Source organism: Panthera tigris, chromosome D2, assembly GCF_018350195.1.
Source record: "Panthera tigris isolate Pti1 chromosome D2, P.tigris_Pti1_mat1.1, whole genome shotgun sequence".
Classification (NCBI taxonomy): domain Eukaryota; kingdom Metazoa; phylum Chordata; class Mammalia; order Carnivora; family Felidae; genus Panthera; species Panthera tigris.
In genome coordinates this window covers 34,625,424-34,643,239 of record NC_056670.1, presented here as the reverse complement: position 1 = coordinate 34,643,239, position 17,816 = coordinate 34,625,424, and the positions used below count along the sequence as shown (strand labels likewise).

Sequence of the window (17,816 nt, the reverse complement as noted above, 5' to 3'; positions counted from 1 at the left end):
ACTTATACACACGTATTTACACACACACACACTTTTGTTATAATTGTTGTTGAACCATTTAAAAGCAAGTTGCAGCAGCATAACACTTCACCGTTAATATTTCAGAAAGAGCATCCTAACTTACAAAGACATGATCATAGAGAACCAAATGCCATTAGCACATGAAGCACATTAACATTAATGTCTTTTTTTTTTTTAGGATTTTATTTTTAAGTAATCTCTACACCTAATGTGGGGCTCAAACTTACAAACTCGAGATCGAGAGTCACATGCCCTACTGACTGAGCCAGCCAGGAGCCCCATTAATGCTTTAATTTCCTCTAATATCTGATTCAAATTCAAATTATCTAATTATCCCCCAATATCTGGTCCAGAAACCAAAGTTACTCAAGGCATTTGGTTTGTTATAGCTCTCTTAGTGGGGTAATCTAAAAGAAAATACTAAGAAAATCATTAATACGGACAATATATAAAACTGGCAAAAATTGTGAAGGAGGCACATTTTACTTCAAAAACAATGAATTGAGTAATGGCTGGAGGGGAATGAGGGGGAAAATAATGTAAATAATTAATAAAGAAGAAAAAAAAGACCTCTGCTATTAAACTAAACTTATATTTATAGCACACAAAGCTATGAAGGAAAATATTTTAAGACCTTCTCTTTTTTAGAGGATCTTGAACAAAGACAAAAGTCAAAAGATCACTGTCAGGTCATACAGTTACGTGCCAAAATGCGTTTCATTAGAAACTCCAGAGCTGATACGTGTTCAAAATAACTAACTCGTCTCTTTTATTGAACACTGTGCTACGTGCTTAAACACATTATCTCATCAAATCCTAATTGATGGTCCCATGAAGAATATTTTTTTATTCCTATGTTACAGATAAGATGACTGAAATTCAGGGAGTTTGTATGGGCCATTGTTTTCTTTCTAGCATTAGAACTTTCCCAAGAAGAATGCACTCATACTATTTTAATTAAAAAAAAAAAAAAACCTTTTTAAGATTTTATTTATAAGTAATCTCTACACCCAACTCACAACCCCAAGATCAAGAGTCACATGCTCTATTGCCAGCCAGGTGCCCCTCATACATTTCTTATGTATCTTAAAAAAAAAATTTCAAAATAACAAAAAAACACCAAAGTATGGATCTATTTTTTGTTATACACACACACAAAATATTTATTTACAACTGCTTTAAAAGGGCTTCAGGAAAAATTTTTAAAAAGTGGGGGTGCACCTGGGTGGCTCAGTAGGTTAAGTGTCTGACTTTGGCTCAGGTCATGATCTTGCAGTTCATGAGTTCGAGCCCAGCATCAGGCTCTGTGCTGACACCTCAGAGTCTGGAGCCTACTTTGAATTCTGTCTCTGTTGCTCTCTGCCCCCTCCCCCACTCATGCTCTGTCTCTCTCTCTCTCTCTCTCTCTCTCCCTCAAAAATAAACGACCACTAAAAAATTTTTTTTAAGAAAACTATCTCCAAAGCAATTAAAAAAATTTTTTTTAATTCACAAAAGGAGGCTTGGAAGAATACATACAAATCACTAATTGTGGCTGTCTTTGGAAAGCTGCTTTAGGGGAAGAACATGCAGGGCTCTCTCCCCGTCCTTCTCTGCCCCTCTCGTGCGCGCGCGCGCGCACACGCACGCGCACACGCACGCACACACACACACACACACACACACACACAAAATCTGGTCCCCTAATATAAGCATAACAAAAGGACTGGCAATAGGGAATAAGCTTACTAATGAGAACATTTCTTTACTAAACAGACATGTTTATAAAATATTGGGGGTATATTTACTAAGACTGAAATTAAAAAAATGTTTTTAATGTTTATTTATTTTTGAGAGAGAGAAGGAGTGTAAGCAGGGGAAGGGCAGAGAGAGAGGGAGACACAGAATCTGAAGCTGTCAGCACAGAGCACGATGTGGGGCTCAAACTTACAAACTGTGAGATCATGACCTGAGCCAAAGTTGGACACTCAACCGACTGAGCCACCCAGGCATCCCAAGACTGAAATTTTAAAATATGCCAGGAAAATGTACTATTCAAAGCACTTGTCACTCATTAAACAAAGAACATACCGTGAACATGTGGGATGTTAAATATTAAGAAACTGGTTAGTATAATTAATGATATTAAAGATTAAAAGAGAAGGGGGGCCTGGGTGGCTCAGTTGGTTAAGCATCCGACTTCAGGTCAGGTCATGATCTTGCAGTTTCTGGGTTCAAGGCCTGTGCCAGGCTCTGTGCTGACAGCTCAGAGCCTGAAGCCTGCTTCAGATTCTGTGTCTCCCCCCTCTCTGCCTCTCCCCTACTCACACTCTGTGTCTCTCTGTCTCTCAATAATAAATAAACATCAAAAAAAATAATAATTTTAAAAAAAGATTAAAGGAGAAAAATCATCTCCACAAATCCTGAAAAGACATTTAATAAAATTTAAAATCCACACCTGATAAAACCTCATTAACATAATAAGTACATAAACCAGCATCAAGTTTTAGGGGACATATTGAAGTATTACCCCCAAAACATATTCACTATCACTAGTATTCATTAACATCATGGAAAAAGTCATACCATGCAAACAGTAACCAAAGAAAAGTGAATTGGCTACATTAATAACAGAAAAAGGACAAGATAAAAGTCCTTACTAGAAGAAAAAAAGGACATTGTATAATGATGAAAGGGTCAATAAATCAAAAATATAGCAATAACAAATATATATGCACCTGACAACAGGCCTCAAAATAGTTTAAGAAAAAAATGACAGTATTGAAAACACAGACAATCTAACAATTATTGACTCTTGAATATTATACTTTAAATAACAGAATAATCAAACATAAGATCAACAAAGAAACAGAAGTCTTGAACAGCACTACAAATCAACTAGATCTAATAGACATCTATAGATGTCTCCAACCAGCAACAGCAGAGTACACCTTCTTAAGTGCACATGGAACATTTTTCAGGATACAACATAGGTTAAGCCATAAAGCAAGCCTCAATAAATGAAAAAGGGTTGAAATCACACAAACTACGTTCTCTGACCACAATGGAACGAAATTAGAAACCAGTTTAAAAAAAAAAAAAAAGGTAAGTTTAGGAAATTTACAGCCCAGTGTAAACCTTTGAACAATGGTAAATGAGGATGAGGTGGCTGGAAAAGTCAGGCGGCAGGGTAGGGGCCAGAGTCTGATAAGCAACAGCTCAAGGCGTGCCCAAAAAGAAACCCACTCTCTTCCAACTGTGTCAGATTTAATACAGCAAGGATCTCTGACAAACGCATTTACATCATTAAAGCCAACAGCTAATCAGCTAAAATAAACCTTTTTTGGAACACTCAGTTTCACAAAATGATGACAGGAAGTTAGTGAAACACAGGCTGGCTGACACAGCTAAGACCCTCTGGAGTCCGGCACAATTTAAGGGGCAAGTGATTTCAAGGAATCTATGTATTCCAGCAATCCTTGGAAATGGGAATACTGCACCAAGGAGGCCAATTGCATTTTGCTCCCCCCACCTCCTCCCCTACATTCCAAAGTAAAACTGGAGACAGACAGCACCACAGGTTAAATGAGGTTAAGTGAAATAAAAGTTGGAAAGTTAATTTAATTAAAATTTTCAAAGGCAAAAAGTGAAACTGTTTAAGAGAGATCTAGATTTCTGATTGATATAAAGTTGCTATATAATTTCCTAAAGGCATCATAAATTAGTGGGGAAAGTAAGAATTGTAATAGATTCTACTGAAACAATCAGTTTGCTATTAAAGCAAGCAAACAAAAAGCAGATCCTTACACCATTTACCAAAATAAAAATATAGATGATTTTAATGACTTAAGTATGACACCACTAAAGACAACAAAAAACTAGAAGGAAATATTAGTAAATGACTTCTCTGAATTCAGGATGGGGAAGAGTATTCTAAAAATAACCAATAAAAATCACAAAAATTGATAATAGTATGTAGTATATTCCACAGCTCCAATAGAATACTATTTGCATACTCATAAAAATCTCATAAAAATATAAACACAGAATACAAATAATGACCTAGGCAAAAATGAAGGCTTAACACTGAGATGAAAGACAATGGGAAGGGAATATGCATATAAGAGAACTTTATCCTTATTTTCCCTCGGCAAGAGGTCAATAGAAAATGGCTAAAGTTGAAATTCAAGAAACAGCATTATAAGAATGTTATTTAAAAATACATAACTCTAGGGGCGCCTGGGTGGCTCAGTCGGTTAAGCATCCGACTTCAGCTCAGGTCACGATCTCACGGTCTGTGGGTTCGAGCCCCGCGTCGGGCTCTGGGCTGATGGCTCAGAGCCCGGAGCCTGCTTCCAATTCTGTGTCTCCCTCTCTCTCTGACCCTCCCCCGTTCATGCTCTGTCTCTCTCTGTCTCAAAAATAAATAAAAACTTAAAAAAAAAAAATTAAAAAAAAAAAATACAGAACTCTAACTTCCAGAAGAAATGACTAAATGTGGCATAAAGAGTTGAAGATGGGGGGGAAAAGTGTTGAAGACAGTTGCCTCTGGGGTACAGGATGAAGGATGAGGAGAGAATCACACTACAGTTATTGAACAATGACCATTAAACATAAAACATGTTCAAGTTATTCATAATCAAAGAACTGCAAAGGAAAGTAACAGGAATCCACTCTTCCCTCTACCACATTAGCAAGATAAAAAGGGCTAGGAAGCAAGTAGATGCCTAAGGCCTCTCATGCTCAGCTTACTTTTTGACAATATGTTCCAAAAGCCTTAGAAAAAGAATTCATGTTTATGCCCCAGTATATGTCCTTCGATAATCTATCCTATGGGAAATAATTACCTATGTATATGCAAATTTTTAGTAGCAGTATTATCTGTAATAGCAAAACAGTTAGGAATGTCCTAGATGTTGAAACACAGGGACACCTGGGTGGCTCAGTCAGTTCAGCCCTGACTTTGGCCCAGGTCATAATCTCAGAGTTCATGAGTTCGAGCCCCTTGTCAGGCTCTGTGTTGACAGCTCAGAGCCTGAAGCCTGCTTCGGATCCTGTGTCTCCCCCTCTCTCGCTCTGCCCCTCCCCACTTGTGCTCTGTATCTCTCTCTCTGTCAAAAATAAAATAAAAAACATTTAAAAAAATGTTAAAACACAAAGACATAGGAAACACTACCAGCCATTTAAAGTCACACTGTGAGGCACTTGGCTTGGCTCAGTCAGTTAAGCAACCAACTCTTGATTTCAGCTCAGGTATACTTTGTGAGATTCAGCAGGCTCTGGGTTCCACTGTTACTATGGGGCTCTGTGCTGTGGGGGACCTGCTTGGGATTCTCTCTTTCTCTGTCCCCTGCTCGCACTCTCTTCTCTCAAAATAAATAAATAAACTTAAAAAAAAAAGTCACACTGCAAAAAATAAGGAATATGGGGAAAGGCTCACAATAGATTTTAAATGTAGAAAGGAACATATAAATATATATAGTTAATATATTCCTCTTTTTATTTAAATATAACAAATATATACATGTAGGGGAAAAAAGAGTGGAAGAAAAAACAGTTTTTATCAGTAATTACCTTTGGAATAAATTTGCAGTCATGGTGCATCATCCCTTGAACCTTTCTGTATTTTTCAAAGTTTTGTACAATGAGCATGTATTCCTCTAAAAACATATGCTTTTTCTGATTTTTAAATAACAAGAAGTAGGGAAACAACAACACAGAAATGTGGATTTTAGCCACTCATGGCCTGTGTGACTAGAGCAAGTGTCCAGTAGGAAAGGAGATCTTCTTTAGAAGATGATAAGGACATCAATTTACACTTTTCCCTCAAGAGCAGAAGGGCCACTGCCCCTTCCACACCCTGGACCCTGCTCAGGTGCCCTTTCTAGCATGGCCCAGGAAAAGCTCACTACCTCGCTATCTGAGGGCTAGGCAGTTGGAGCAAACTATCCCTATCCCGTCTGGGCTATTACTATCTCCAGTTGTCAGCTGAGGAAACTGAGAGAGACTTGACTTGGGCAATGGAAAAAGTCAGGATTTGAACTAAGCATTCTGGCTCCAGAGCCTCCTTCTTTAGAATCATCTCAAAATCCCTTTCAGGAGGAACAAGGGCCTTGTCCAATGAACACATCTAGACTATTTCCTCAACCACCTGAGTAGACTCTATTGCACATCTATAAAGGAAAGTTAGCCTTGGGCAGTGATTCCCAAACTTCTGCTGCACACTGACATTACCCAGCTTTTCAAGAACTTCTAATGTCTAGCTCCCACCCTCATCACTGATTTCTCTGGTCTGTTTCTTCATCTGTAAAATTCCGTTAATAACAGTACTTATTTCTCAGAGTCCATAGAATAGTATTTTGTATATAATAAATATTTAGAACTTTGCCTGGTCCATAGTAAGCAGTAAGAGTTTAATATTAACATCTTCTTATGTACTCTATATAGAGCCTTCAAATCTAGTATGAACTGTTTATTATGCACACTTTACAAGGTACATGTTTTAACCATATTCTTTTGTTTCTGTTGTATATCACAGACAAAATGGGGAAATGCAAAAGTCAAAAACACAAATAATGAATTTCAGGAGAGTCAAGGCATTTCTTGCAAGATACATGGCGATGTTCTTCTATGTCAGATTAAAATAGGACCTAAAAAGCATTGGTCTCAGTGATGCCTATTTATTTCATTTTGCTCTGAAATTTTCAGAAGCTAGAAAAATACACACAATTTGCACCTGATCAATGCTCTGTGAACTGCCTGCAGGATTGTGTTCATACCCCAGTAAGATTTATTGCTAACCAACATGCCATGCTAAATTGAAATCAAGATATTACACAATTTTCCAATAAGGAGGTAATTTTATAAGTTAGTATAAATGCTTTGTGAGGATGTAATTGTTGGCATCTTGTTATATTTCAATAGCTGGTGGAAAATGAGGTAAGTTGGAAGGTTTACAGAGGGTCAGAGCTCATTAGATGAGAAGATCATCTTTTTTTTATCAGCTCTAGAAAGCACATTTATAGGCTGATAACTAAACTGTTATTCTTTAACAGTTGGAACAGTATTTCTAAAACATTCCAACTAAGTACAGCTACTGCAGAAGATTCTACTAAAACACTATGAAATGAAAGGAAAAGAATCCTTGGGGTTAACTGCCTTTGTGAATCTTGATTTGATGTTTATCTTTCCTGAGTTTTTACTAAGAACTGAAAATACAACATCCATCTACCTGCATATTTTTCTTTTTTTCCACCTTTATTGAGATATAATTGACATAACATTGTAAGCATGATAATCATTCATTTTAAAATAAGTCAGTTTCTTTTTCAGCCTATTTAGATTTTTCTAATTGAGGATTCAAATTTAAATAATAGACATAAAATTCTTCAGTTGTTACTTAGTATTTAAAATGTCACAAAAGAGCCTATCTTATTAAGTTGTCCTATGCATTCTGTGGGCATTTAAAGACAGACCTTTCTCTCTACAACTTTAAATGCACTTCTCAGGGAACATTTGGATATCCAAACTCCTATTGTTAAAAACTCTCAAGCTATTAGTGCCAAATCCATCCTTCAATTCAACTTGTGAGTAAAGAAACGCTAAGTGGAAGCAGGAGGCAAGTCCCTGTTCCTGCTCTCATGGAAATGATTTAGGATGTACCGTCAGACCTAGAGCTCAGGCCTCTTGACTCCCAGCCTTCAGCTAGCATTACCCTCATAAACTGTGATTCATTCTTTGCTAAGCAGACTTAGACCGTGTTATATCATAGCCCCCAAACCTTCCAAGATTTGCAACCTCCACTGTAAAAACTAATTGAGGTGAGGATACTGAAACCACTGTGTGACAGGCAGAATAATGCATCCCCACCAACACCACCAGTGTCCACTTCCTAATGCTAAGAACCTGTGAATCTGTCACCTTATATGGCAAAGTGACCCTATAGGTGTGATTAAGTTAAGGACTTTGAGATGGGGAGATTATCCAGGATTATCTAAGTGGCTCCAATCTAATCACATGAATCCTTTAAAAGCTGTCCAGGCTGTGGTCAGAGTCAGATGTGATTACGGAAAAATGGTCTGAGAGATGCAGTACTGCTGGTTTTAAAGATGCGGGAGGGAGCCAGAGCCAAGGAATTTAGGCAGCACACAGAAGCTGGAAAAGGTGATAAAACACATTCTTCTCCTAGAGACTCCCCTGCCCACACTTTGATTTTAACCCAATGGGACCCATGTTGGATTTCTGACCTATAGAACCATAAGACAATAAATCTGCATTGTTTTAAGACACTAAGTCTGTGGTAATTTGTTGTAGCACTAATAGGAAATAATACGCACAAATGAAAAGTTATTCACATGGTCTAAGTATCACTCTACAAATTACTTACTTACTAACTACAAAAAAAAAACATGCCATTATAAACATAGATCTAACAGATAAGCACCTTAACCAAATGGCCAAATAAGCACCACCAGTAATGACACAACCTAAAAGGATATTATCTCCTGACAGGACAAGAGGAAATACACATCACTCCCACAATATTCTTGCCAAAAATGTTTACTTGATTTTGATCATGAGAACACAATCAGATAAACACTAACTGTGGGACATCCTATAAGACAATGGCCTAGACTTGTCAAAAATGTCACTGATGTATTATTGTCAACTATACTCAAAAGTATATTTTTTAAAATAATTTAAAAAAATAATTTAAAAATAAACAACAAAAAAAGTCACTGATGTGAAAAGCAAAAAAAAGAGGGAAAACTGTTCTCTACTAAAGATACAATAATCAGGGTGCCTGGGTGGCTTAGCTGACTCTTGATTTCAGCCTAGGTCATGATCTCAGTCATATGAGATCAAGCCCAAGTGTCATGTCAAGCTCCATGCTAAGCATGGAGCCTGCTTGGGATTCATGTTCTCTCTCTCGTTCTCTCTCTCTCTCTCTCCACCCCCCCCCTTCCCCACTCATGCTTACTCTCTCACTGTCTTTAAAAAAAAAAAAAAAAAAAAAAAAAGAAGGGCGCCTGGGTAGTTCAGTTGGTTAAGCATCTGACTCTTGGTTTCTGCTCAGGTCATGTTCTCGCAGATCGTGAGTTCAAGCCCGCATCAGGCTCTGTGCTGACACTGTGGAGCCTGCTTAGAATTCTTTTCTCCCTCTCTGCACAGTCTATCGCTCTCAAAATAAATAAATAAAGTTAAAATAAAACAAAAAAAAGATTTAACAACCAAATGCAATGTACAATCCTTAACTGGATCCCAGATTAAAAACAAAAGTTATGAGGCACCTGGGTGGCTCAGTGGTTAAGTGCCCAACTTCAGCTCAGGTCACAATCTCATGGTCCATGAGTTTGAGCCCCACATGAGGCTCTGTGATGACAGCTCAGAACCTGGAGCCTGCTTTGGATTCTGTGTCTCCATCTTTCTCTGCACCTCCTCCTCTCAAGCTCGCTCACTCTCTCTCTCAAAAATAAATAAACATTAAAAACAAAAGAAGCCATTTGGGAAAATATGGACTGTCTATTGGGTAACACTCTTGTTCCACTACTAAATTTCTTACATAAAATAGTAATAGGAAAATGTTCCTCAGTATATAATTATTATGACTTAATGTCATAACATCTTAGTATCATAGTGTCTACCACTTATTTTCGAACAGTTCAACCAAAAATTATGAGTAAGTGTACGTATTTGTGTATACATACACACTTAAAAGAGGGAGAAAGAACAAATGTAACAAAATGCTTAACAATCGGTAAATCCAAGTAAAAGAAATACAGCACTTACTGTATTACTCTTTCAACTTTTCTGAAATATTGCAATTTCACAAATTACAAAGTTAAGGGGGAAATACCTTTCTGGTTCCCTCCACTGCCTATCTTTTCTAGTTTCCTCACAACCTGCCAGCAATCTAACTGGAATAGCTAATGTTCTTCAAAGATCCCACATTCTTCCACTAGCCGATCCTGTTTTCTGCAGCATTACTCACATCTCAAGGCTCTGGGTTGGGTTGTTTGTGAGAGAGGCTGGCAAGCTTGTGTGCACATAAACAGGGGAGGGGCAGAGGGAGGAAGAGAGGGGGAGAGGGAGAGCAAGAGGGAGGGAAGGAGAGAGAGAGAAAGAGAATCTCAAGAAGGCCCCCCCACCCAGTGCAGAGCCCAAGGGGGATGCGGCGGGGGGGGGGGGCCTCAATCTCACAACCCCAAGATCATGACCTGAGCAGAAATCAAGAGTGGGACACTCTTGACTAAGCCAGTCACCCAGATGCTCCTAGGGTTGGGTTTTGATAGAAGGTAGAAGCTCCTATATGATTATTAAAATACCAGTTTTGGAAACAAGATCAAATATCAAATAGGAATCATCATTTGATGTCCTTTAATACTTTATTTTAGTTTGAGTATTCCTTGCTTCTCTTATTATTATTTCTCTTACTGCATGTAAACTTTACCTCTCTTGAATTTTATCATTCCCATGTATGATCTAAGAGAGTCACAAGCATGGCAATAAACCACAGACAAAAATCAGGACTGGCCGCATCAGAAACAACTACAGAAACATTCAAGGACTGCCTGCCTCTGGCTCCCAGCCCACATCTCTTTGAGTATCACAGGCAGCCCAGACCAAAGCTCACCTCCTTCCTGTAGGCCTCATTGCTGTCCATATGGCAGCTTACTGACATCAAAGAAGATGGAAGAAATTATCTAAATTCACCAGGCTAGTCCCATTCCCTCCCTTGAACTGTAGAAGAGTCATTGATATCTCAATTACCTCTTCTGCAATACCTTTTTCCCTGCATGCTAAGATTTTGTAAAGCTAAAAAAAGGGGGAGGGGGAGGGTACCAGACTAACAGATGGAGGATTAAGAACAAAAGACCTCCCTGACAGGGGGAACAAGAGCTAAAATGTTTGTATACCTACAATAATAGTACAGAAGAACAAAAATTGAACTTGTAAATAAAATTAAGTTGTTCTTCTGAAACGCCTGTCTAGCTACAGACAGGAAAAGGCTCAGCATGGTTTCTATGTATGTTATGCTGTTTCTAATAGAAAGGACACAATCAAGCCAAAACAAACATCTGTTAAACAGTTAAGTTTGTTAATGAAACAAAATTGCAGCTGGTTTTATCAAAGATCAAAAGTGAAGCAAATTAGAGAAAGGATGTATGAACAAAGCTGGTTTCTAAAAAATAATGGCTAAAGAACTCTAAACCTACTTGTCAAATTAACACAAATCCTTCCTGGATTTTACTTACACCACTGATTAGTATTTATTTTGTAGCTTTGTAAAGGCCAGATTCACAGTTTAAATCTAATACCATCCACTCTAGAACTTTTGCCCATATAGTTCATTTTGCAGATTTTTCAAAATACTACCTTTCATAAAACAAAAAAGTTAGACTCTACATTAATATTCTGCTAATTAAAAGGCTCATTTATAAAAGGAAAACAACAGTATGCAGTTTGCAACTCCTGAAGACATCTCAGGGAAAGCAGTCCAGCCCCAAGCAGAAGCCCAATAATAGGGATTAGCATTTCACAAAGTGCACCACCATACCTCCATTTCTTACATGTATAAACTCCCATCACCACCTGAAGACAGGGAGATAAGAGCACCTCCACACAAATAAAAATATTTTTTTCTCATGGCCCTGCTAACTCAAAATGTCACAAACAAATTACATGGCTGACTCATTTGCTAACTTTAATTTAGTAAGCTAATTGATGTTTATGTACTAAGAAATATTAATAGATCAGAAAGATCAAAGTACCTAAGATGCAGATTCACATTTGAATGTTGGCATAACTAAAGATGAACAGTTTCATCAAATCTACTGTGGTTTAATGTACCAGCCAAGAAAATTGTTTGTAAACAAAACAAGAAGTCATGGATTTACAATCAAAATTTGCCATTGCAAAGATAAAACAATGGCATTTTCTCATGTACCCTTTGTACATTAAGGTACAAAGAAAATACATAAAATATAGACCTTCATTCTGAGAAACATTAAAATATACTACTTACTACATAAGGTTTGAAGAGAAAGAATGAATAAAAACCTTTGCCATCCCAGATACCATCATAATAAATTAGCAAACATCACCTGTTAAGTAACTTCAAAGCGATAAAACATTGATTTTCTTGGCACTGTGAGTATAACAAATATAGCTGTTATGTAAGCCAAACAGGTATATGGAATACAACAGTAAGTCCCTGAAAGCTGCTGAAAATATCCAGAATTAGTCAAAACACCACACCCTTGGCAACCCTAATGCTTGGAAAATACCATTAGGAAATAAGAAAATAGACTATATGTGTGTGTGTGTGTGTGTGTGTGTGTGTATACATATGTGTGTATGTATACATATGTATGTGTGTATGTATGTATGTGTGTGTATATGCATGTATCTGTGTGTGTGTGTGTGTGTGTGTGTGTGTGTGTGTGTGTGTGTGTCATTCAGGACAAGATGACGTGTTGCCGAAAAGGCAGCTGCAAGTATCAAAACTGTTTAAGATCCAAAGAGTTAAAAAGAATGTTTAAGACTCATTTTCACAGTCAAAAATCCTGACCTAATGTTGCTACTTTACCTGAAGCCTATTTCATTAGAAGTCTAGACAAGTCTCATCTTGATAAAAGCTCAAAAGTGGAACAAGCTGTCATGCCTCTGAGTACAACAGAAAAGACTCATTCACTCCTCATTTTATCTTTCCCTTGACCCAACTAACTAGTTTGAGACAATCCAAGTGCTCTCTCAATAATGTCTCAACAACTGGTATTATCTGCTCACAAAAGCAGTGCTTAGATAGTCTGCTATTTGGAAGAACTACTGAAGCTTAATTATAGGAACAACATAAACTACAATATTTTTTTCTTTCCTGACCCTGAAACAGCAGGTATTTGATCTATCTAGTCTTCCACATTGTAATAGGTTTCTGTCTGACTTTAGTCATTCTAAAACTGACTTTCATCCATACCAATTCCAAAATTCAGGTTATATATACAAAGAGTGTATTTTGCAATGTTTAGGGCTTTATCCAACTTTCAGCTGAATACACATAGCTAAGCACTCTTTGAGAAATGTGACATCTGCAATACAAAGGACACCAATTCAAAGGAAAACTAAGAAGGTCAACAGAGAGGAGGACACTTGGACTCTCTATAATTAGCAGATAAAAAAAATACACACATTTCTGCCAAAAAGATCCAGAGTCTGAGACTATGAACGATTCCCCTAGGGCCGAGAGACTTCTGGAAGCCTGCCACATCAAAGAACAATATGGACTAGTGAATGGTCCTTCACAAAGTACAGGCAATTGGAAAAGTCCCAGAAAAAGACAAGGAGGGTCTCTCTAGGGCAGGGATAATGGGACTGGAGTGGCGAAGACAAAGTGGTGAAAACCAAAGAAAGGAATCTAAAAGTAAAGTTCTTTTATTTATGACATTTACACAAAAGTGATGTAGGACATACGTTAATATTATATTTATGGAAATATTTCATACTAATAACATTGCCAAAGCCCTAATAAAATATCTCCCTAGAAGGGAGTGGGGGACAAACAGAATAACAAACTGAACAAGCCAAGACCACAAGTGATTTTTAACACAATTTTGTCTCTCAGCCCCATTTTGGACCATAAACTCATCTTCACTTTTTTTCTTAGGGACAGTATCATTGTTTTTGTAATTCTGTTTGAAGGCTTCTGTAAGATTTCATTTCTCCAACAAAAAACATCAAAAGACCTACCTGATATTAGAAGCATCTCCCTTTCCAACTATAGCAACCTAAAATGAGAATTCCCCTATTTTGTACTGTACTGGAAACATACCAATATTTGATACTTAATAAATTATAGCAAAATACTCCCAATAAAGTGAAATACCAAGGACTCTGTTTAAAATTGAACTGATTTCATAAAAATGCTAAAGCTCAAATATTCAAATGGAATCTTAATGCTACAAAGTGTGTGGTGATAACTGAAGTCTCTCTTAGAATATTTGACTTTCCAAAGTCCTCATAATCTGACCTAATTGAGCTTTACCACTTTTAATGAGAAACACTAATACTATCCTTTAGGAGTTCCCTCACCAAGTCAAAGATAAAGTTTTATCTTCAGTGGTTTAATTCATTTCCATATCACCTCACCAAAGAGAGCTTTCTTAAATAAATACAAAGAAGTTATGCTAAGGAGCCAGTGTGGTAATATCCAATTTGAATTCTAGACTATCAGAAGATGTGCAATTACATTTCAGAAAGGAAGAAGCCCTTCTATTTTAACTTGCATTGTATTCTTCCTAGCAGCCATGCATAGGAATGATGATGATGTTAAATCTAATTAGACACAGATTTACTACTTTCCCTACTATTTTTCCATATTGCTAATATTATAAATAGCACCTGCTTTAAAAACTGTAATAAGCTCACTGCAACTATCAAATTTAAAATACCAGAAATCTATTTGTTGGGGGAAAACAGCTTCTAAACAGTTGAGGAAATGTAAGAAATACTTTTACTATTAATGAAAAGCCAGCAATGTTAACCAGTATACAGCCCAGCAGTAAAGAGGTCTGGAGTCACACTATCTTCTTAGAATGTTGGCTTCACCACTCACTAGCTCTATAAGTGATATGACAAATTACTTAGGCTTTGAGTCCCACTTTTTCATGTGCAAAACAAGGATAATAATCTTATGGCCCTCACAGTTATTGTGACAAGTCAAGGAGATAATAAATGTAAAAGCACTTGGAATACTGCCAGCATTTAACACTTAAGAAATGTTAGTTATTATTTTTACTATTTTTGTTTCATTTTCACAATTAAATGGAACTGCACAGCAAAAACACTTCTCTGAGACATTAGTTGACTAAATTGTGAGATAACTCCATCTCTGTACAGTTGTCTTTTATATAATAAATGTCTTCCCACAATGCAAAATCTATAAATTTCTAGCACATCAAGAACAATGATAATCTGCCCTTCGAATATATTAGAGAAAGTCCTATATACACGAAACCATAGTACAACCAGTCTACATTCAGATCCAAGTACAGAAGCTAAAGTAAGAAAAATAAAAAACCAACCATTAATACATTATGGTTTTAGTATAAGAAACAACAAATATTTTCTACAGTACTAACATACTTACATTGGCTATTTGACATTTTGGATCCCTTTGAGAATCTGATTAAAACAAAAACAACAACAAAAAGCAGTAGGCCCTAACCCTAGAAAAACGCATGGATACTGATAACTTTATATTAGATTTCTGGGGATTTGTGACCTATCTTTCCCAAGCTCATTCATAGACCCAGGTTAAGAATTTCTATTACAATTACTTACCAATTTTACATGGTTTTAAACTATTTACCACTTGTAATCTCAAAGGGCAATATTATATTTTCACCAAGGTAAAATACTATTGCAAATATACCACACAAACAATCCAATACCTTGTGGCCAAACTGACTTGATAAGATTTTTATTTTTATTTGTTCTTTTTTAAGAATTAGATCAGGTAAAATCATAAAGTAAAAATTCTAGGACTCATTTCCTCTGTTTTCCTTGTTCTATGATGATGCTAATTGGACAATATGAAAAGATCAGCATCATAGAAGGAGCAGTAACAATTGCATGCTAAGCAATAAATTACTCTGTTCTCAATCCTAGACACTTCCAGACATGAATTTTCCTTTAGACTAAAAATACTTCTAAAGAGATGCCGCATGAAAAAAAAAAATGATAAGGTTAGCAAGAAATGATGGGCAAGGTTAAAGAAAGGATAAAAAAGGGACTGGGGAATTTGTAGTGACTTCTACCTGGATCACAAATTTATTGAAAAATACTATTAAATTACCTAAAGCTGCCTGAGTTAGTCCAGGTACCTGGTAATTATAAAATCTTAATATACCTCAGGGTAATGTACAGGTTTTGAAAACAAAGATATCCAAATCCATCAAGAAATGGATCTACATTCCTTTAAGGAATTTCCTCATGGTATATATAAGCTTTTATAAAAAAATATTTAATGAGAAACCTAAGTGCTTAACGTGGCTTTGTCAGACATAGGAATTAGGATTTGAGTCACTCAGTACACTTTTTTGAAACAAATATTATTAAAATAAAATTTTTTATAGGTAACTTACTTCTTTAAGAACACATTTTCTCACAAAGAATTGAGGGTTGTTAACACAAATACCACCAAAAGATAAAATAAATGTGAGGAAAACTAATAAAAATAAAATTAAGAAATAAATGCAGGGGTGCCTGGGTGGCTCAGTTGGTTGAACATCCGACTTCAGCTCAGGTCATGATCTCACAGTTCATGCGTTTGAGCCCTGGGTGGGGCTCAATGCTGTCAGCACAGAGCCCACTTCAGATACTTTGTCCCCTCTCTCTCTCTGCCTCTCCTCTGTTTGCACTCATGTGTGCTTTCCCTCTCTCTCTCTCTCCCTCTCTAAAATAAACAAATGTTAAAAAAAAAAAAGAAAGGAAGAAATACTAGGGGGTACCTGGCTGGCTCAGTCAGTACAGCATGCAACCCTCAACCTAGAGTTTGTAGGTTCAAGCCCCACTTTGGGTATGGAGAGTACTTAAAAAAAATTAAACCTAGGTGGTTCAGTCTGTTGATCATCATGATTTAGGCTCTTTGTTGGTTCAGTCGGTGAGCACTCTTGATTTCAGTACAGGTCATGATCCCAGAGTTGTGGAATCAAGCCCTGCATTGGGCTCGGCTCTGAGCATGGAGCCTGCTTAAGATTCTCTCTCTCACCCTCTTGCCCCCTCCCCAACTCATGCTTTCTCTAAATAAATAAATAAATAAATAAATAAATAAATTCAAGAAAGAAAGAAAGAAGAAAAAGAAAGAAAGAAAAGAGAAAAAGAAAGACGGAGGGAGGGAGGGAAGGAAGGAAGGAGTGCTAGAAAGGCAAATCACCTGGTCCTACCCAGTTTCTAGAGCTGGGTCTCTATCAGCTTAAACCACTGAGGGAAGTAGAGTCCATCTCAAGAGCTGGCAGTACCCAAAGAAGAAAAACAAGCTATCAGGTGCACAACTTTCCTTAACACTTGTGTTTCCATCACTCCTAGAAATGTAGTCAATGCCTACAACTACTCTTTCTGCCAACAATGAAAGGCCTAAATTATTATAAACAATTTGCTATTGCTCTACTTAGGTTTTAGTTTGGGAGACACCTTCAGTAGCTTTGAAATGAAAGAAAAATCCTACTCGATCAAAGATTTAAATTGCAGAAGTCATTTATATGTATAAGTGAGAAAACTGTCATATATGTATAAATACTCCAGAAATAACATAAGACCCAGAGAAACTAAACAGTAAAAGATATGGCATAACATAAAATAAACATTCACTTTCACCCACTGAGAATCAGACAATAATAAATTACTTCAAATTGAAATACGCAGGATTTAGGTCACACATTAAAACAATTCCAGGAATGCACAGGTTATCAGTATTAATATAATTAACTAGTCTATAGAGCTGTCTTCTCTGAAAATAATAAAGAGAAAAATGTATCAATTATACCTCAATAAAGCTGAAAAGATAAATTACAAATAATTTAATATTTTTTAAAGAGAAAAATATACAATGGCCTTTCTTAGACTTTTGAAATATATATGGTCCTGCCTTGATGAAGGAGGATTAAAGTTACTATCCAGGTCCCTTCAAGCACTCACCAATTAGCAACTAGTGTTTAAAAAACAAATTGCATAATCATCACATTAAATTCTTCCTAATAAGGAAACCCCTAATACATAGTAAAACAGTATAGAACAATTTATATTAAAAAACAATATAT

At 36.6% G+C, this 17,816-nt stretch overlaps 1 protein-coding gene and 1 long non-coding RNA gene across 6 annotated transcripts in view; one reads left to right on the top strand and one right to left on the bottom strand.

Annotated features, from left to right (window-relative positions):
* Positions 1 to 7,241, top strand: part of LOC122232067 — a 28,171-nt gene extending 20,930 nt beyond the window's left edge. The window contains exon 3 of the long non-coding RNA XR_006209393.1: positions 6,539 to 7,241. This is a non-coding gene — a long non-coding RNA (uncharacterized LOC122232067). The remainder of the gene's footprint in view (positions 1 to 6,538) is intronic.
* Positions 1 to 17,816, bottom strand: part of KAT6B (lysine acetyltransferase 6B) — a 201,310-nt gene that overhangs the window by 155,649 nt on the left and 27,845 nt on the right. The window lies entirely within an intron of this gene.